General features: G+C 40.9%; 1 protein-coding gene across 1 annotated transcript in view; it reads right to left on the reverse strand.

Annotated features, from left to right (window-relative positions):
- LOC132383484 (protein argonaute-3) overlaps window positions 1–22,692 on the reverse strand; it is a 121,614-nt gene that overhangs the window by 97,810 nt on the left and 1,112 nt on the right. The window lies entirely within an intron of this gene.

Raw genomic sequence — 22,692 nt, forward strand, 5'->3', positions numbered from 1 at the left:
CAGTTCATCACCCTCATATTTCAACCTTCCAACTGACTGTATGACAAATCCACTGCTTATCCTTCCTCACAGAATCTGTACACACTGCACCTACCTTCACACCAACCACTCCAACCTTTGATCTACCAAAACTATAGAAGAGGTCGAGGTATGACCCACATAAGGCAATTTTAAGCGCAAAAACAGTTAGAATCAGAATCGGATGCACATCAGCTCTGACTGAGTTGCAGGTCATTAGTTCCAACAAGGCAAAACTGAACATCAGGAATGGGGTTGTGATGCTTCACTCTCACAAGCTCAATGCCTTTCATCCACCTGTGCAAATCCCTGCAGCATCTGGTGACCTCATGATCTCTCACTTGGAGGCAGACTTGAGAACATCTTTTAAGAGGGTGAACACTTGCAAGGTATCAGGCCCCGATGGTGTACCTCGTAGGGGACTGAGAACCCCTGCCAACCAACTGGCAGGAGTGTTCGCGGACAGCTTCAATCGCTCACTGTTGCAGACATAGGTTCCCACCAGTTTCAAAAGGGCAACAATCATACCAGTGTCCAAGAAGAGCAGGGTGAGAAGCTTCAGCAACTATCGTCCAGTTGCACTCACATCTGCTGTGATGAAGTGCTTTGAGAAGTTGGTCGTGGCCAGAATCAACTCCTGCCAAAGCAGGTCTCAATAGGTCTACAGCAGATGCAATCTCACTGGCTCTCCACTCATCCTTGGATCTCCTGTTCAATAATAATACCTACATCAGGCTGCTATTTGTTGATTACACCATTGTACCCATCAGTACTAATCAACAAGCTCCAAAGTACTGGCCTCTTTATCTCCCTCTGCAAGTAGATCTTTGACTTCCCCATCAGGAGAACTCAGTCAGTATGGATCAGAAATAACATTTCTTCCTCACCGACAATCAGCACTGGCGCACGTCTGGAATGCACACTTAGTCCACTGCTCTACTCTCTCTCTACACCTATGATTGTGTGGCTAGGTACAATTCAAACACCATCTATAAACTTGCTGATGACACAACTATTGTTGGCAGAATTTCACAGGGTGATGAGAAGGCGTAGAGGTGTGAAACAGATCAGCTGGTTGAGTGGTGTCGCAGCAACAACCTTACACTCAATGTCAATAAGACTAAGGAACTGATTGTAATTCAGGAAGAAGTCAAGGGAGCACACACTGGTTCTCATCGAGGGATCAGCAGTAGAAAGGGTGAGCAGGTTCAATTTCCTGGGTGTCAAAACCTCTGAAAATCTATCATGGGCCAACATACCAATGGAATTACAAAGAAGACACAACAGTGGCTACCTTTCATCAGGAGTTTGAGGAGCCTTGATATTACACCAAAGACTCTCAAAAATTAGCACCTGGAACCATGGAGAGCATCACCGCCTGGTATGGAGGGGTGACTGCACAGGATTGGAAAAAGCTACAGAAAGTTGGAAACTCAGCCAGCTCTATCATGAGCATTAGAATTGCCAACATTGAGGACATCTTCAAAAGGTGAAGCCTCAAAAAGGTGGCACCCTTCATTAAGGACTTCTTTCACCCAGTACGTCCCTCTTCTTCATTGCTACAATCAAGATGGTGGCCTGAAGATAGACAGACAGACACACACACACAACACTTTAGGAAAACTTTCTTCCCTCTCCCATCAGATTTCTGATAGGACAATGAACCCATGTACCACCTCAATTTTTTTAAAAACTCTTTTTGCACTACTTATTTAGTTTAATTCTAAAAATATACCTCTTATTGTAATTTATGGCTCTTAATTATTATATATTGCATTGTATTGCTGCCACAACACAGCTAATGTCATGATCTATGCCAGTGAGATCAAGCCTGATTCTGGATCCCACCTTTCTTCCAAACTAGTTTAAATCCTCCCCAATAGCTCCATCAAACCTACTTGCAAGGATATCTGTCCCCATCAAGTACAGATGCAACCCATCCCTTTTGTACAGATCATTTCTTCTCCAAAGAGGTTCCAATGATCCACGAATCTGAAACCCTGCCCCCTGCACCAATTCTTCAGCGCGCATTCATCTGTCAAATCATCCCATTCTTATCCCCACTGGCGCGTGGAACAGGCAACAATCCAAGGATTACTACCCTCAAGGTCCTTCTTTTCAGCTTTCTACCTGCCTCTCTTATGTTCTCTCTTCAGGACCTCAACCCTTTCCCTACCCAAGTTATTGGTATAAGTGTGTACCAAGACTTCTGGCTTCTCACTGTTCCCCCTTTAGAATGATGTGGACCTGATCAGAGGTACCCCTGACTCTGGCACCAGGAAAGCAACATACCATCCACAGAATCTTGTCTGTTCCCTCAACTATTGAATCCCTTATCACTACTGCTCCCTTCTCCCCTCGCCCTTCGGAGCCACAGAGACAGCTCAATGCCAGACACCACGGTGTCAGTGCACCTTTCCCCAGTAAGTCACATCCCCCAACAGTATCCAAAGCAATGTACAGTACACGTTGAGAGGAACTGTCATAGGGGTACTCGGCACTGTCTGCCTATTCCCATTCCTTTTTCTTCTTGACAACCCTCCAGCTCCCTACCTCCTGCAACTTGGGTGTGGCAGCTTCCCTGTAACTCCTATCTGTCTCCAGTCAGCTCCTTTTCATTACCACAAAGTTCCCCAAGTTGTCAGAATGTTTGTCTGACATCTTATGCTTTGTTTCCTCAAATTTGACATAACAGTCACCAACTTCATTATTCTCCTTGGCAATCATCTGAATCAAACCAGTCTAATTCACAACCTTGATGCCATGTCTGAACCCAGGGTAGGCTTTATGACCAGACACGCCTTGAAATAGGCCATTGGGCACTTCCATAACTGTGCCTGTTATCCCTAATAAGCCACATCCAGAACTGTGGCACAACCATACTCAACTATTCCAATATATCACTGGCAGCCTTCCTTCACTCTTAGAAAATGAGGTAATTTAAAACGTTGCTGCCCTTATCCTATCTGTCCCCTCCATCCTTCCTATTCCACAGTGGCTCCTCTAACTTTAAATTTCACTTCCCCCTTTTAAATTGTTCCATCCTAATCCAAATGTCCTGATTTTAATCCAAATTTACATCCACTTGAAGTATGGCCTATGGCTGTTCCCTTCTGAATATTTTTTTTGTGCTTGTTTCTTTATCATACACTGCTCAGAAGGCTTGGGCGCAATTCTGGCTTGCTAACACATCTGTGAGGTGTCCAGGGACATTTCTCCACGTTACAAGTTGTTGTTGATGCTTAAATGTGAAGTCACTCTGGGACACTTAGTATCTGGCAGCAGCTGATCACAGAGAAACACTGCAAGCAAAACACCTGCTCATACCCAAGTTTTGAAAAAAACTAAATCTTGCATCCAACACCTTTTTTCTCTTCCTCCCTCTCCAAGGTGCTGCATTCCTAAATGTTTCGTTTGTTTTCATCTCAGATCTCTTTCACTTGTAATTTTCTAGATTTATCTGTAATCCACCCAATGCATAACTGAAGCTTGAAACCATGTGACAAAGTCTGCATCATGTATAACACTAATTCTCTCCTCAGCCGATGTCCACAAGCGTAGATTTCTAGACAGGATTACTAGGAAGTGCACTGCAGATATCCTTCTTTGCACCCAATTACAGCAGTTTACATTCCCAGGAAAGAATGAAAAACTTTAAAAAAGAATTAGAATTTCTCTCAGGAATCAAGCATCAACTTTATTCACCATATACATTGACATATATTATGAATCTGCTGTGTTGTGTTAGTCAGGGTGTGACATGCAACAAAAAAACATTCAGGTAAATATAATAATGTTAGAGGTTAAATTGCTGAATTATGGAATGAAATGTGCTTAAATTAGCCAACCTTGTATTTACAATGTAAACAGCATTATGAAAAGTGGGTTGAAATGTCTACAGTGCGGTGTAGTGACGAGGGTTAACAGATAGAAGGAGTGGGGTGGGTCTAACTAGAGTGGTTGATCAGATGAATTATCTGGATAAAGAAACTTTTAAGATGGCATGATTTTCGTTGTAATAGCCATGTAGTGCTTTGCAGAAGGAAGCTTTTGGAAAAGGCAGGGTGGGTTAACGAACTTCCTGCCTGCTTCTGTGTTCTGAACACACACAAGTGCTGCAGTGATGGTAAACTGCCACCAATGACCTTTTCAATGGACTCAGCTTTTGTTTACTATGAAAGGATGATGCAGCGAAGCAGACAGTAATGGCCCCTTCCTCCAATCAGGTTTTCTTGCATAAAATGTACCTCTCCAAGAGAGGTCAATAGTAAAGTATCTTTCTCCCTCCCTTATTAGGACCCCTGCAAATACTACACTATATACTACTGCAAGTTAAAGATCATGACAAAAATGTTGAAAAACCATGAGAGGAAAAGAACATTCTGCTCCAAGTCAAGACAGGCAAAATAAAACCAGAAAGGGATCCAGTAATGATCTTGGTTTACCACCAGGCACATGGTAAAGTGGTCCATGGCCAAGGAAGAGATACCTGGACAACTCCATACAAAGCAAGCATAAATCAATAGCAAGTTATATTGCAAACATGAGGAAATCTGCAGATGCTGGATACATTTCTGCATACCTTGACACTGTCTTATTCCCCCCCCCATTCAATTTCTTCCCACCTATGTTCGTGACACTTCTTATGCTTTGAATTTTTTCAATGACTTTAAGTTCCCTGGCCCCCACCATCTTATTTTCACCATGGATGTCCAGTCCCATATATACCTCCATCCCACACTGAGATGGTCTTGAAGCTCTTCACTTTTTTTTTGGATTCCAGACCTAACCAATTCCCCTCTACCACCACTCTCCTCCGTCTAGCGGAATTAGTTCTTACTCTCAATAATTTCTCCTTTGGCTCCTCCCACTCCCTCCAAACCAAGGGTGTAGCCAAGGGCACCCATATGGGTCCCAGTTATGCCTGCCTTTTTGTTGGCTTTGTGGAACAGTCCATGTTCCAAGTCTATACCGGTAACCATCCCCCTCTTTTCTTTCGCTACATCGACGACTGCATTGGCGCTGCCTCTTGCATGCATGCTGAGCTCGTCGACTTCATTAACTTTGCCTCCAACTTTCACCCTGCCCTCAAATTTACCTGGTCCATTTCCGACACCTCCCTCCCCTTTCTTGATCTTTCTGTCTCCATCTCTGGAGACTGTCTATCTACTGATATCTACTATAAGCCTACAGACTCTCACAGCTACCTAGACTATTCCTCTTCCCACCCTGTCTCTTGCAAAAATGCTATCCCCTTCTCACAATTCCTCTGTCTCTGCCGCATCTGCTCTCAGGTTGAGGCTTTTCATTCCAGGACGAAGGAGATGTCTTCCTTTTTTAAACAAAGGGGCTTCCCTTCTTCCACCATCGACTCTGCTCTCAAACGCATCTCTCCCATTTCCCGCACATCTGCCCCACCCCATCCACCCGCCACCCCACTCGGGATAGGGTTCCCTTTGTCCTTACCTACCAACCCACCAGCCTCCAGGTCCAACGTATAATTCTCCGTAACTTCCGCCACCTCCAACAAGATCCCACTACCAAACACATTTTTCCCTCCCCCCCCCCTTTCTCCTTTTCACAGGGATCGCTCCCTACTCAACTCCCTTGTCCACTCGTCCCCCCATCCCTTCCCACCGATCTCCCTCCTGGCACTTATCCTTGTAAACGGAACAAGTGCTACGTCTGCCCTTAACTTCTTCCCTCACCACCATTCAGGGCCCCAGACAGTCCTTCCAGGTGAGGCAACACTTCACCTGTGAGTCGGCTGGTGTGGTATACTGCGTCCGGTGCTCCCGGTGTGGCCTTTTATACATTGGTGAGACCCGACGCAGACTGGGAGACCGTTTCACTGAACACCTATGCTCGGTCCGCCAGAAAAAGCAGGATCTCCTAGTGGCCACACATTTTAATTCCACACCCCATTGCCACTCTGATATGTCTATCCATGGCCTCCTCTATTGTCAAAATGAATCCAAACTCAGGTTGGAGGAACAACACCTTATATACCGGTTGGGTAGCCTCCAACCTGATGGCATGAACATTGACTTCTCTAACTTCTGCTAACACTCCTCCTCCCCTTCTTACCCCATCCCTGACGTATTTAGTTGTTTGCCTGTTCTCCATCTCCCTCTGGTGCTCCCCCCCTCCTTTCTTTCTCCTGAGGCCTCCCGTCCCATGATCCTTTCCCTTCTCCAGCTCTGTATCACTTTCGCCAATCACCTTTCCAGCTCTTAGCTTCATCCCACCCCCTCCGGTCTTCTCCTATCAATTTGCATCCCCCCCCACCCCCCACTACTGTCAAATCTCTATCTTTCCTTTCGGTTAGTCCTGACAAACAGTCTTGGCCTGAAACGTCGACAGCGCTTCTCCCTATAGAAGCTGCCTGGCCTGCTGTGTTCCACCAGCATTTTGTGTGAGCAAGTTATATTAACTGTCCAAAGTGGCAAATGTAGTAGAAAAAGAGAAAAATAAAATCCAGTTTCGATTAACTCAATTACGAGGAGTTAACATGTCTTGTCATAGACCTTTAAATCTTTGATGTTAACTTTGTTTCTGGCTGCCTGACTGATGATCGTTTCCAGCATGTTTTGTTTTTATGTCAGATCTCCAGCTCTCTCCCCCCTTCCAAGCTTTGACAAGTGCACAAACCTAAACATTACTACAGGGATACAAGACAAAAATGGAGGGTTGGTTACCATGTTGAGTATTTTTTGTATATTTTCTGACTTATTAACATGATCAAACTTAAGGAACCTCTTCATTACTTGGCGATGACCTGTAATTGCAATTTCCACTTGGCCGTCGTTCAAATCATAGTTCAGGTTTTCGAGGTTCTCAGGCATGTTGCTGAATGAGATGCAGGGCTAGATATTAACGTTACTTTCCCTAATAATTCCTTAAGCATGAAATAATATTTCAGGGCTGCTTTCATTCTTCAACATCCCTGTCACCTTTCTCCTCCCGTCAGAACACCTTCAATCACAAAATGGCTAAAATTATTGTGCACATTTCATTTGCCATAATATTGTTTTGTAGAGTTGATTTTGACTTTAACACAAACTGATGTCTGACTGAACTTGCTTGGCTCCAAAGATGGTCTTTCTATTCTAAAGGACAGAAAAAACTTAACTTTCCATGGGAAAATAAATGCTCATAAAACAAGAAATGATAAAAATACGTAGGAGGTGAGATAGCTCAGAGAGATGCAGGTTGTGTCCATTCATCAGAACACAGAAAAGTTAGAAATATTAAAGATATTTTGAGCAGCAGAGATGGAAGAGGAGGTGGGGAAGAAACACAAAGGAAACATCTGTCACGGGTTGGAGGCAGAGGAGCCAAATGACACATTGTGTTGGCTGAGGGAGAGTGGTGAGCCTCAATAGCTGCTACTGGTCTGTTTGAGGGAGATCTAACAGTGGATTGAGGTGGGGGATAAAAACAATACTGAAAACATAAAGCACATTAGGCAACGTGTCCAGAAAGAGACAAACAGAATTATCGTGAAAGGTTGACGATTCTCCATCAGCAGTGACGGGTGCGGATACAGTGTGAATAGGCTGGTATTGTGAAACTGTTGAATTTGCACATGTCCGGAGGATTGTAAGAACCTGTGTTGCTGCACTGAATTATCCAAAGACAGAAACCGTAGAAATGGAGAATTCAGGTGACAGGCAACCAAACACCCATGGTTAATTTTATGGAATGAACAAAGGTGTTCTGCAAAGTTGCTCTCTCTGTATTGGGCTTCTCCACTGTAGAAAATAAAGTAATGAATGCAGTTAACTGAATTGGAAGAAATGCAAGTGAACTGCATTTGGTGATTCTGTTCAGAAATTTTCACCTGGAAGGAACTATAAGTATGGAGATGTCCCTAATTTGTTTTCATAATGCTGAATAAAGTCAGCCTATTCCCTCTATGCCAGCTTTCAGAGCAACCCCATCAATCTCCATTCTCTTTAATCTGTTTTCATCAATTATAGCTAACAACACAGCCTTGATACTTCTACCCCTTACTTACTCCACAAGATGATTTACAGTAGCTAATTCATCTAAAACTGTGTTTAAGTATATTTTAAACACTCCTAAACTGCAGAATTCAATACCTAAAAGTATAAGAGATGAAGACTCAGTTGACACTTTTAAACATAAACAGCTTATACATATACCCTGAAGATATATTCATAAACCTTTAGGGTAAATGGATAAGTTGTACATGTAATGCAAGTGGATTTTGTTTCGTCTTAGATCCCATCCACAAGGCATCTAATTATATATAGATTCAGATATTCCAAAATCTGAAATCTAAAAAACATCTGGCTCAAAGCATTTTGGATAAGGGGTGCTCAACCTGTACTGCTTAGTTGCAGTTTTCACACAGAAGCAGTCCTTATTCAATTGCCATTATATTCTTCCAGCATTCAGTTTTATATTGGTTTAAGTATTTCAATTTATTGCTGCAATGTTAACATTTTGCACCAATCAAATATTTTTATCGTCTGTATAACAGAGCACATAATCTCAGGATTGCATATAGACATATACAGTTGCAAGAAAAAGTTTATGAACCTTTTCCAATTACCTGTTTTTCTGCATTAATTACTCATAAAATGCAGTCTAAACTTTATCCAAGTCAGAATAATAGACAAACACAATTTGCCTAAACTAATAACACATGTTCACACAGTTTAATCATTCACAGTCCAGGCCGGAAAAAGTATGTGAACACTTGTATTTAATAACTGGTAGAACCTCCTTTAGCAGCAATAACCTCCACCAAACGTTTCCTGTAGCTGCTGATCAGACTTGCACAATCCAAGGAGGAATTTTAAACAATTTATCCATGCAAAACTGTTTCAGTTCATCCATATTTCTGGGATACCTTGCATGAACAGCTCTCTTCAGGTTGTGCCACAGCATCTCAACTGGGTTAAGGTCTGGACTTCAGCATGGCCATTACAAAACACAAATTTTCTTCTTTTTTAAACCATTCTGTTGTTGATTTACTCTTGGTGCTTCAGATCATTGTCTTGTTGCATCATCCTACTTCCATTTAGCTTCAAGTGACAGATTGCTATCTTGACACTCTCCTGTAAAATGTCGATATTTCATTGCTCCCTCAATGACTACAGCATAGCAGCCCCAAACCATGATGCTTCTTCCACCATGCTTCACAGTTGGGATGAGGTTTTGGTGTTGGTGTGCAGTACCCTTTTTCCTTCAAACAGAGCAGTGTGCACTTCTGCCAAAAAGTTCAACTTAGTCTCATTTGTCCACAAATGATTGTCCTAAAAGTGTTGTGAAACATCCAGGTGGTCTTTTGCAGCAGTGTTTTTTTTTTCCTTGGTGTCCTTCCACAAACACCATTCTTTTTTAGTGTTTTTCTTATAGTGGACACATGAACAGAGACCACAACAAGTTCTAGAGATTTTTGCATGTCTTTTGCTGTTACCCTTGGGTTCTTTTCAACCACTTTCCACATTGCACATTGTGCTCTTTGTAGGACATCCACTCCTATGGAGAGTACTGAATTTCCTCCATGTGTAGACAATTTTTTTTTTAATTGTGGACTGATGAACACTCAGGTCTTTAGAAATGCCTTTGTAGCCTTTTCCAGCTTCATGCATCTCTACAATTCTTCTTCTAAGGTCTTCTGAAAGTTGTTTGATCGAGGCATGGTACACATAAACAGATTTTTCTTGAGACAAGCAGGCTCTGTCACCTCTACAACCCACACCTCCAATCTCATCTCACTGATTGGAAAACCTGACTCCAAATAGCTTTTGTTGAAAGCATTACCCCAAAGGTTCATATACTTATTTGAACCCTAGAAATCTTGCAACTGTAAGCATTGATAACTTACTTTTTGGCTGAAATTCCAGTGAAAGTTTTATGTCACTTTAGGAACAATTGGACATTGGCATTGCAATGACTGAAGTTGATCTTACAATCACATACAGTCTTGTTCAAACCAATTTGGTTTTGTTTTTTGTACTTTATGGTCCCAGAAGTTGTTGTGAAGAGCTGTTCACTACATAGTTATCTCAAAAGTGGTAAATTCTAAGTGTTGACCTAGAAGTCCACTAATAAATGCAAACATGTATATACTGAGATCCCAACAACGTTTCAACTTGCTTATAAGGACAAAGAAAATCAAGACAAAATTATCCCTCTGGAAGCATATATGTCAGAAATGTTTAATACATGAACTTAGACCATTAGACATAAGAGCAGAATTAGGCCATTCAGCCCATAGAATCTGTTTTGCCATTCCATCATGTCTGATCCCATATCCCGCTCAACCCCATACAACTGTCTTATAATTTTTAAGGCAGGTAGAAAATTCTCTCCTTCTGCCAAAGACGGCACAAGACCAGCAGTAATTCTGAGATAACAGCAGGAAAACTTAAGAATGTGGTACAGCTTTGAGCTCCAGAGAAGCTGTGTAATAGAGACACAACAAAGAGGGGCATAATAGAGTCATATCTCAAGCAATGTTGTAGTTAAAAACCCAAAGCCCTGGATTCATTGATTGTTCAAACCACTATAGGAATAAAAAAATCTCAAAAATTAGGAATCGTGATCATAAACTACTGCCAGTCTTGTGAAAATATCCTTCCTATGAATAATTAAAGGCTACATTGTTATCAATGTCTTTACAGGAAACAAAACATTCAGCAAACTCGAGGTTTTAAAAAAAATATTGGCAAAGCATTCTTTTCTCAATCCACTATCAAAATACTGATTTGCCCCTTTATAATCCCACAGCACTTTTTTTGGAAGCTGTTGACCCACTTCTTCAATTATTGATGACTTTACTTGTGTTCAGCTGAATTTGAATTATAGCTATGCACTTATTTCCTTAGGCCACAAGCTATGGAATAGAATCTGAGCTACTTCCTCCTTTGAAGTTTTCCTTAAAATACCATCTTTTAATGCAGTATAAAAATTAATCGATAACTCTCCCTTGATATGTCACAGAGGCCCTTTGTCCCATCTAGTCCACTCTGTCCTGGTATTCTGCCTATTCCCATCTACCTGCACACGAACATCAGCCCTCCACACACACCTCATTCATCTATCTAGCTAATTAACTGTACATATCCTCTTAAATGTTGCAATTGAACCTGCATCCACCACTTCCATTGGCAGATCATCCACCACTCGCCCTACCCTCCGAGTGAAGTTCTCCATAGACACCCCTTAAATATTTCATTTTCACCTGTGTGAGTCTCAGCCAACCTAAAAAGGAAAATACCTGCATGCATTCACCCTAATTATACCCATCATAATTTTGTTTAACCATCATTCTCCTACACTCCAGGGAATAAAGTCCCAACTCATTCAAGCTTTCCCTGTAACTCAGGTCCTCAAGTTTTGGCAACACTCCTGTAAATTTTCTCTGCACTTTATCAACTTTATTGATATCTTTCCTCCAAGTAGGTGACCAGAGTAGCACACAATACTCCAAATCTGACCTCACCAACATCTTATACAGTATCAACATAACACCCCAGCACCTACAATCAATGCCGTGATTCATGAAGGTTAACATGCCAAAAGTGGCCAAACATGCCACTTTCAAAGAATTATGGACCTGCATTCCCAGATTCCTCTGTTTAACTATGGACCTCAGAGCTCTACATTTCACTGTACGTTTTCTCTAAAGTGCAATTCCTCTCATTTGTCTGCATTAAATTCCATTGAGTAACTCAAGAGTATTAACTTTGATTACAGGCACTGGAAAAAGTCAAGTTACTGCAATGAATCAAAGCAACTGCTTTAAGTAGGTGAGTTTGATACTACGTTAAGGGTTGTTAACTAATATTGAATAGTATTACTTTACTTGTAAGGTAGGCAAATCCACTAAAGTGTTGGTTTCAGATTCTTGTTTCTACTCTACCATCTAAGAAATAGAAGTAGTGAGCCACAAGATGCCTCTGCCTTACTCCACAGTTGATGATGATGATTTCCCTGTCCTTGTTATCCAAATATGGTTCTTTAAGGTTGTTGTAGCCAGGAGAGGTAGTGGGGATAAGCTCCCACTACCTATTAAATGCTCCTAATGGCATGCGCCTCTGGCAACTAAGATCAGCTCCTGGCTTAGCTACTGAATCTGGCAGAACCATTTCCCCTGACAACAGAAGGAGCACGGACAGGTTACTGGCACCTTAAAACCAATCGCTTCAGGCTGATGGGGCTCATCAGCTGCTCATCCAGGAGGAGGAAAACTTATGATCTCAAACCTCCTCAGTCTTGTGGCCATACCCATTCAAGGGGAAGGCTTTGGGAGTAAACCTTGCAGTAAAAATCCAGAGCTAGATTTCTGAAGGCAGAACAACTTTGAGTCCAGAGCTGATTGGCGTCTCCTGCAATGGCGCTGGTTCTGAACTGTAGTGACCTCTGCCGTTCCTTTGGATTCATCAGCTGCGGGAGAGCCTGCTTCATGGGCAACAGTCTGTGCTTCATATCATACTGCCCTGCATTGCATACCAGCTTCTGTATCACGTAGACAGCTACTACGCAATATCCATGAGAGGGCCTCAAGCCACCAACCTTAAATATCTTAATGACAACACCCACTGGTCTGCCAAGCAACAGACTCTATAGGTTCACAAGAAATTCCATCTGAAGCAGTCGACCCCTTTTCCCAGAGACTATGCTACTGCATCTGGATTTCCCCATTAGGGAAAACATCTGCTCAGTATTTATGCTGTCAGCACCTGGTAGCGGCGCAACCATCACAATGGCTGCCTCACAGCGCCAATAGGCAGGGTTATTGCTGGCATCCAGTACTATTTGCACGTTCTTTATGATGGTACATGGGTTTCTCCCAGGAGCTGTGCTTTCTTACTACATCCCAAAGATGCATAGGTTGGTATTTTGCTGGGAGTAAGTTGCCACAGGTTGGTTAGTTCATAGGCCACTAAGTTGCCCTGTGGGAATTTAAGGAAAGATGGGAGGAATGTGGGGGTAGTCAGGTTCTTAGTGATTGCCATGAACTAAGTGCACCACAGAACCAGCTTCCACACTGTATGATCTTAAAACCTTGTGTTTCAATGAGATCATCTTATTGACTGAACCTATTCAACTCAACCTTTTACCATTTGAACAAACCCTTCAAAAAAAAGAATCGGTCTAAAAGAATTCCAAACTACTGTTTCAAAGACACGAGTACACTCAGGTAAGATAAGAAATGTATAAGCGATACCAGAAGTGTCACTAAAAGTTCTGCATAATGGAGCAAGTCTTCAAAAGGCTAACACACCATCTATCATGGTCAATACTTTTTGTACACGTTTTTTTTAAAAGCACTCATCTAAATCAGTGATAATATTAGAGCCACTGTTTAATAATCGCACTTCATTTAAATAACACTAGGCCTTTTTTTATTCTGACCAAGGTGAATATAACCATTCCCTTTGTTACACAGTGCTGTGCAAAAATCTTAAGATACCCTAGCTCTAGATATGTGCCTGACACTTTTGCACAGTACTGTAAGTGAACTGTCATCTTTTTGTCCATTTACTTAGAAACATGATTTAGCCTCTGCCATTTAATAAAATCATGACTGATCTGATAATAACAGCAACTCCACATTCCCAAGCGCCCATGCTAACCTTTCTTTCTCTTATTACACATCTACCTCTGCCTTTAAAATATTCTAAGTGTCTGCTTCCACTCCCCTTGACACACTGGAAAAATTTCCCAATCTCTCACTCAAAAAAGGGGCTCTTATTTTTACAACAGTGACCTCTGGTTTGTTTGCAATTCCCTGTGAATAAGTAACAACTTTGATGGTTTTCCTAACTGGTTGCAGTCCCTGCACATTAGACTTTTGAAAATTAGGTACTTGGACATCCAAATCCTTCAGTGCCTCAGAGTTCTTAACTTATCCGAATTTCTATCATTTCCTTAATCCCCGCTATTGACATACCACTTCTTGTAAAATGAAACACAGCTAACCTGATAAGCTGTTTTTTAATCAAAGAAAGTCTTCACCTGCTGAAAGATAAAATGCCCTAATTACAACTGGTGGAAATAATAATGTACCATGATAGCTCCAAATGCACTGCTTGAAAAAGATTAACTACAGTCAGCCCCACTTATCCGCGGATTCCACATATGCAGATGCAACCAACTGCGGATCGGGAAAACCCGGAAGTTCTCTCTCCAGCACTCGTTGCCTGAGCATGTAGAGACTATTTTTTCTTGTCATTATTCCCTAAACAATACAGTATAACAACTACTTACATAGCATTGACATTGTGTTAGGTATTATAAGTAATCTAGAAATGACTTAAAAGTACAGGCAGTCCCCAGGTTATGAATGAGTTCCATTCCTGAGTCTGTCTTTAAATCGGATTTGAAGTTGAAACAGGTACATCCAGTATTATTTAGCATCAGTTAGTCAAACGTTTTTCTTAGTATATAGTACATATTTTACCTTTCTATGCATATAAAACACAAACGTTTTTCAATAACTAAACCACTGCGCTGCTTAGCAATAATTGTAGCTTTCACCGGGGCAGTGCCTTTCACACGCTCCATTAAAATTGTTCCGATCGTTGACTGACTACAGACTAACGCTTTTCCAATGACTGATGGCGTTTCACCTTTTCCTGATTGCTTTATTACTTCCACCTTATTTTCAATTGTGATTGTGATTATTTTCGTGAACAGAAACACTGCAGATTCAGAGCTGCACTGCCAGGTCCTAATGTCCACCGCACGGAAACATATTAAATAAAGTCCGGGCTTCCGCTGGGTCCTAAAGACCACCGCACTGAGACAGGTTAATAAGGGACTTGGGCATCCGAGTTTTTTGGTATCCGTGGGGGGGCCTCGGAACCAATCTCCTGCGGATAAGGAGGGCCGACTGTATATCAACGCCTGTTTCTTTCAGCTTGGATGTGAATGCGACTTGGTAAAGCATCTTTCTGTTCTGCTATAATCCATCACCATGAACAAATAACTTCAACAAGTGAAGTAAATGAGAACTGCTGATATCGAAGAAGTTCATAAGAATAAAAGGAACTAAATTTCCTCATGTCAAATGCTCTGCAAAAGGAAGTCGCAAATTAGACACTCAATGGTCACTTTATTAGGTACATCCAGACACCTGCTCATGAATGAAAATATCCAATCAGCCAATTACGTGGCAGTAACTTAATACACAAAAGCATGCAAATACGAACAGGAATTATAGTGTGGTTCAGACCAAACATAAGAACGGGGAAGAAATGTGGAATGATTGCTGATGCCAGACAAGGTGGTTGCAGAATCTCAGAAACTGCTGATCTCCTGAGGTTTTCACGCACAACAGCCTCTAGAGGTTACAGAGAATAGTGTGAAAAACAAAAAACATCCAGTGAGTGGCAGTTCTGTGTGTGAAAATGCCTTGTTAATGAAATTCAGAGGAAAATACCCAGACTAGTTCAAGCTGACAGGAAGGCGACAGTAACCAGATAACCATGTGTTACAACAGCGGTGTGCTGAAGAGTATCTCTGATAACCCAACATGTTGAACCTTGAAGTGGCTGGGCTACAGCAGCAAAAGACCATGAACAGACACTCAGTAAACACTTTATTAAGTACAGGCAGTACCTAATAAAAGCGGCCACAGGGTCTGCATCTCCACCAATAAAAGTAAACGCTTGAGTATTGTAAGTTCACTAATATATAAATAAAAATGTTTTTTTTCTTGCCCCCCCCCCTTAGCAGTAGTACAAGGAGTAAAAAAGAAACTAGAAAAGATTGCAGGTTCAAAAATTGGCATAATCTGCCCTACGAAATGCGCCAGATTACTCAAAGTACTTCAGGATGCAATCAGACACATTAATAAACTACAAACATTCCTTCTGCTAAATGTGGATATAATACAGTAAAATAGTAAACAGAATTACGGTACAATATGTCATAACACAAATACCATGCTTCTGGCTGCAAAATCATAGAATTAGTCATGGTAACTGTAATTTATTATAAAACTATCCCAAACTGCACACAAGCTGTCAAACCCCATCTACATGACATAATCAACTTGTAAACGTGGCTGATTAAAGGCAGCACTTTAGTGCCATGAGAAATAATATATTACTTCTCAAGAGAACTAAGAGGTCCAGTAACATCTGCACAAACAGAATACCCAGTTGTACAAAATAAAAGCAATGTGTAATCAAAATACTTATTACACACATGCTGGATTCTGAAGTGCTAAAAGAACTAAGAAGCTAACAGAAAATGTTATAAATGATTTACAGTTATTCTGAGGCAGTATGATATCTGGGCACATAGGTCCATTTTCTGCAGAGCTGAATGAACTCAGCTCTTTGCCTCAGCCATCCTGAATTTGGTCACTCTCTTGTGCTGTATCAGATAATACCAACAGCCCTGTCCTATTTGGCCATGAGCTAACTTTAGATGCAATATTTTCAACCCTCCCAGTTCCCTTTACCATCTGTAACGAGAACATTTGTATGCAGTCTCTTATGGACATTACAAATCTACTACGAATAGATTCCTATTTGCCACCCCAGGTTAGCACCTTGCCAACCGAGGCTTCTTTCCTTGCCTCTGCCCAAAACCTAAATCTGTAACTTCTTATTTTAAATGCTTTAATGTTTGTACTCCTTGCTATTTTCCAATAGGAAGCTTGTAATCTTCTTATATAGACAGAGTGAATGATTGGAACTGGAGGTTGAAAAGGTACACGAGCAGGGTTTCACTCAGGGTGGTGAAAGAGCAGAATGAGCTGCCAGTGGAAATGACAATTATGGGTTGAATTTCAATACTTACAAGAAGTTTGGATAAGTACATCGATGGAAACGGTGGGCTATGGTCCAGCTGCAGGTCAGTGGGACTAAGCAGAATAATGGTTTAGCATGGACAAGATGGGCTGAAGGGCCTGTTTCTGTGCATTAGAGCTGACTATTTCAGTGACGTGCAGTGTTACAAACTCCCACACCCAAATCTACAATCCAGAAGGGATTGCCTTCCTGTCCCTTTACTTCCCAACATACTACTGAGTAGAACTGTTTTCTGAAGCATCTTCACCTCCTTCCCATTCAGGATGTACTTTAAAACATTAACTGGAGTCTCAATATTCTATCTTTAGAGATACTGGAATTATCTCGGGTCATTCTTCAGCAGTTTAAAGGTGTTCTACGATGTTGCTAAAAAAAGTAACTATCAATAAGTTTACATAAATCCACCATGAGCACCAAGATTAAATTCACATCTAAACAAATCTTAAAATGTACTTTTATACAATACAAACTACACATATGTATGCATCTCAGCCAACGAAAATTAAAAAAAAAACAAAATATTGGGAACTGTGCAAGGAAGTTGCAAGGAAAAGTTTGTGAACCCTTGTAATTACCTGCTTTTCTGCATTAATTACTCAAAAATGTGGTCTGATCTTCATCTGAGTCATAATAGACAAACACAGAAAACCCACACACAGCACAATACAGGCCCTTCAGCCCACAATGCTGTGCCGAAAATGTACTTCCTTTAGAAATTACCTAGGGTTACCCTTAGCCCTTTATTTTTCTGAGCTCCATGTACCTATGCAGGAGATTCTTAAAAGCCCCTATTGTATCCACCTCCACCACAGTTACTGGCAGCCCATTCCAAGCACTCACCACTCTCTGAATGAAAAAGCTTCCCCCTGATATACCCTCTGCACCTACTTCAAAGCACCTTAAAACTTTTAGGGGCTGGACAACTTGCAAACATTGAGGGGACAATGAATTTAAAACTGTATCGAGATACTTTACAGGGAAACGTCAGGGTAGAGATCCATCACCTGAAGCTTAATAGAAATTGGATGACACAACACAAAGCAATGATCCAACGCACAAGCGTAAATCAACAACAGAACTGCTTAAAAAGAAGAACATTTGTGTTTTGGAATGGTCAGGTCAGAGTCCAGACCTTAACCCAATTGAGATGCTGAGGCATGACCTAAAGAGGGCTGTTCATGCAAGGTATCCCAGAAATATTGATAAGACTGAAATAGTTTTGAATGGAGGAATCGTCTAAAATTCCTCCTCGCCATTGTGCAAGTCTGATCAGAAGCTACAGGAAATGTTTTTTTGGAGGTTATTGCTGCTAAAGGAGGTTCTACCAGTTATTAAATATAAGGTTATTAAATTAAGTTATTAGTTATTAAATACAATATATTAAATACATACTTTTTCCAGCCTAGACGGTGAATGATTAAACAATCTGTTCAATAAAGACATGAAATGTACAATTGTTTGTTAGTTTAGGCTGATTGTGTTTGTCTATTATCGGAGCTCTGATGAGGTTTTATAAGTAATTAATGCAGAAAAGCAGCTAACTACAAAGGGCTCATGAACATTTTCTTGCAACGGTAGAAACAGAGTTAACACTGCAGATCAAAATTGCCTTCATTCAGTTTGCTTTCTGCAGTGCCTTGTTCTTACAAGGGCCAGAATATGCAAAAGTTTTCAAACTGAGTTAGATTTTCTCGTCTCCTGGTGCAACTTTATTTCCCATCCTCATTTTTAAAAAGAATAATACTGCATGCCATTTCTAAAGGAAAACCTACCAAGTAATTTGAACAAAGTCCAAGAAACAGAAATGTAACATTAAGCATTCAGTGGTGTGGTAGGAATACTGAATTTCCTTTCTTAGTAAAATTATATATCCACCCACACAAGTTGAAGAATTCGACCTACCACCCAGCATTCTCTCACAGCTGTAATCTTGGTGGACTACTGGAGTAAGGAAGGGAAGACTGACAGTCATGATAGAGTCCAGATTTATTGATCCACAACCAACATCGAATCTTACCACCACTGGGGAGGGTGATATTTAAATTTAGTTCATTACTTGCATAATTCTGAACAGAAAGCTGAAATCAGAAACTAAGCTCTGTTAAAACACCAGCTCAGACACAACAATCCTGCGGTCTTTCCCATGGGCATTTGGTACCAACATTCGGAAAACTGACCAATCGACTAGCCAAACGAAAGATTGGTGCGTTCACACTGATAAGTAAATGTCTCAGAGTCCTGCAACCCAACACCCTCTGGGTAACATGCAGTCCCACAAGCAGTTCCAAACTAACAGGTGAACTGGCACAGAGGGAACAAGTGCAAGAAAACATCCTGCTGATTAGCGTCTACCACGCTCCCACAGCAGATGAAAAACATCCCTCCATATTGCACGACAGTTGGATATACAAGGTTAATAAGGGCAGAGAATTTACTCCACATGGGGCACTTCACTACCCATCGCTGGGAATGACTCAGCAGCAGACTGACCAGACTGAGGACTGCATTGCCAGAGAGAGCAGTGACAACCAACATTAAGGTATTAAGAATCTTAGGAATTTATAGCACAGAGGCAAGCTGATCAGGTTATTGTATCCATGTCGACTGAAAACTGAATACTTATCAGGTTCCACCTCTCAGTTCTTGGCCCATTGCTTTGTAAGTAACCGTTCTTCATGGTATCATCCACACATCTATCACCCTTTCGGGTCCCTTCAGAATAGAATAGATTTGTCCCCAATTCCAAGTACGAGAATTTTTTGCCCATGTACTGTCCCCTTTGCCAAATGAAACTGGCTTATTCTTTAGCATGGGCTGGGCTCCTGTAACCTTATACACTTCAATGAAATCTTCCTTCAGCCTCCTTTACTTCAAAGGGAAAAAAAAATCTAACCTAGACACCCTCTCCTGATTACTGCAATTTTCCAGCTCTGGGAATATCCCCATGAATATTCTCTTCACCTTCTCTAGCTCAGTCACATTTTTCTTTTAGTGTGGTGATCAGAACCAATCTGTGACCTTTGTACTCTTGTATTCCATGCTAATAAACATCAAAATGCCTTTTTAACCACCTTATATACCAATTCTATTGCCTTCAGGAATGTGCAGACATGTACGTCATGTTCCTTTCCTTTTCATAATGCCAAAGCAAGAAGCTGAGTGGCAAGTCCTGTAAATTCCCAGACGTACAATTGCTCACTCACAACTTCCCAATGACCATTACCCCATTGCTCAAGACAACTTTTAATCATTATATCAAATACTCATCCTTCATCAACACTCCTTGTCACTTCAAAATATAATTAGTTCGACACAACCTTCCTATATAAATCCATGACTGTCCTCGACTAACCTCTGCCTCTCCAAATGCTGACTTGCCGTGTGCTCAAAATACTTTTCCCAACATTTTCCTACAGCCAGTATCAGTCCTGTTTATCCAGTCCTATCTAGCCCTTCTCTCCTTTTGAACCATGATACAACAACAGCGATCTTCTAATCCCCCTGCCCCACATCTGTTATGAATAAGCCTGGAAAATTATAATCAGAGCCTAATGTATTTCCTCTTTTGCTTAAGATTGCAAAAATAAATAGTCCCCATCATTATTTATAACACTTCATATTCTTCCTTCTTACTATCAATGAAGGACAATGTTAAGTATTCATTCAGAACTTTCTGCATGCACTCAGCTTGTTGCTTTGGTATCCAATAGGATTCACTGCTTTCTTCCCATTCCTCTTTGCTCAGACCTTTAGAAAACATGAAGACCTATGGGGAGAAGGCAGGAGATTGGGATTGGGAGGAAAATATGGATCAGCCATGATAATACCAGAGCAGACCCGATGGGACGAATGGCCTAACTCTGCTCCTCTATCTTATGGCTTTAAGTTTACTTTGGATTTTACCTGCTGAGAGTTTTTCAAGCAGCCACTTTACCTTTCTAATTTCCTTTTTATTTAATGTTGCGCCTTCTGTACTCCAAGGCTTCTGCCATACTGAGTTCTCGCCTTTCTTTCACCCGTTAACCAGTATGCTCCCAGAGTACTGCTCTTTTTTAATGGCACATTTGTGCTCTAACCTTCCACTTGTTGGATTCTTCCCAACACTCTAACACCAATCTACTTTCAATACCTATTTCCCCATCCACTTCTGCTTGATCTCAACTCTCTCTAGCAAGGAATGCTTCACTAGTATAAATGTTTTACTTCTAATGTTTCCATTTCCCATAACAATGCTAAATCAATCCATTTTATGATCACTGCTCCTGGTAATTATTTTCACTGCCAGCTTTTACACTTGGCCGTATTCATTCCAAACATTAGTACTGCTCCCTCAGTAAAGTTTTATATGTACTGTTATCAGAAATTCTTTTCAGTGTATGTCAAGAGACCTGCTCCTGAGTCACTTACTCTAATGATTCAATTAAAGTTAAGGGATCTCCACTTCCGGGGCACCATTGAGAAGGCGACTCACATGAGCAGCTCCGGTGGAAATCATCAAATATTCCCATTTTAGGTAGCTGAAATCCAGAATCATTCTGTGTACTGGAACTGATTTTGCCAAGTTAGCACTGCTGCAACCAGAGCAAACTACTTCATCGCCTCTGTTCTTGCTCATCGTTAAAATGGTCAAGCTAAGATTGTGCAGCAAATTAAATTGAAATTTGTCAAAAGGACTGCCACTGTTCGAATATATCTATCTCCGAAGCAGATACGCATTTCTAATGAAAAGAAAGTTGGGAGAAAAATCCATTATTGATGGAACAATCAGAGCAATATAATTGAAAATATTAATTGCCCATTCCTTTCAACTTAAAAGAATACAGAACTTTCAACTCAGGTCAGCAAAGTCCACAGATACCTTGTCAGGATTGAAAAAGCATTACACAGAGCCATTCTTGTCCATGTTCTCAGAGATAATTCCAGCAAAGAGCTGAGAAAACTTCAGTTCATCTACCACATTTCACAGTTCAGCTAAAACAGTGTTTCCCAACCTGGAGTCCACAGTAGGGAACCATGGCACTAAAAAGGTTGTTTAATTATTATTTAATTAAAAGACAAACATTTTCACAAAATTAATATGAGAACATTTTCCACAAACCAGCGCTATCTGATTCATCAATGTTTAGAAGCTAGAACTTAGATTCTCAGTACTGTGTCCATAATCTGTCTTGCTCAGACCTAGTGTTCATAAAACTTTGGGATATAGGGAAGGGTTATTCTTTATATAAAATACAGTATCGATTCTGCAAAGAACTAAATATTACTTCGGATTCAGGGCACATTGTGTAAAAGGTAACTATTGCAAGTCATGACGAAGACATAGAAGTTATCAAAGCAACTTTCACCTTAACTGAAACAACGTACTCTTGGCAATATAAACTACAAGCAACGACACACTTGAGTGTTCATTTTGGAAAGGCATTATTAACAAGTTTCCTTAAGACCATAAAATATAGGAGCAAAATTAGGTCATTTGGCCCATCAAATCTGCTCTCTCATTTCATTGTGACTGATCCATAGCTCCAATCTCCTGCCTTCTCCCTGTCTCCCATCATCCCTGATCAATCAAGATTCTACCAACCTCTGTCATAATACTTGGCTCCCACAGATGCCTGTGGCAACAAATTCCACAGATTAACCACCCTCTGGCTAAAGAAATTCCTCATCTTTGTTCTAAAAGGACACCCCTCTATTCTGAGACTGTGTCCTGATAAGAAACATCCTCTCCACATCCACTCTATCGATGCCTTTCAACATTCAGTAAGTTTCAATGAGGTCATTCTTCTAAATTCTAGAAACTACAGTTCCAGAGCCATCAAATGCTCTTCATATGACAACGCAATGTTTCAGTCAAATATCTTAATGA

Source organism: Hypanus sabinus, chromosome 30 (assembly GCF_030144855.1).
Source record: "Hypanus sabinus isolate sHypSab1 chromosome 30, sHypSab1.hap1, whole genome shotgun sequence".
In the NCBI taxonomy this organism is placed as follows: domain Eukaryota; kingdom Metazoa; phylum Chordata; class Chondrichthyes; order Myliobatiformes; family Dasyatidae; genus Hypanus; species Hypanus sabinus.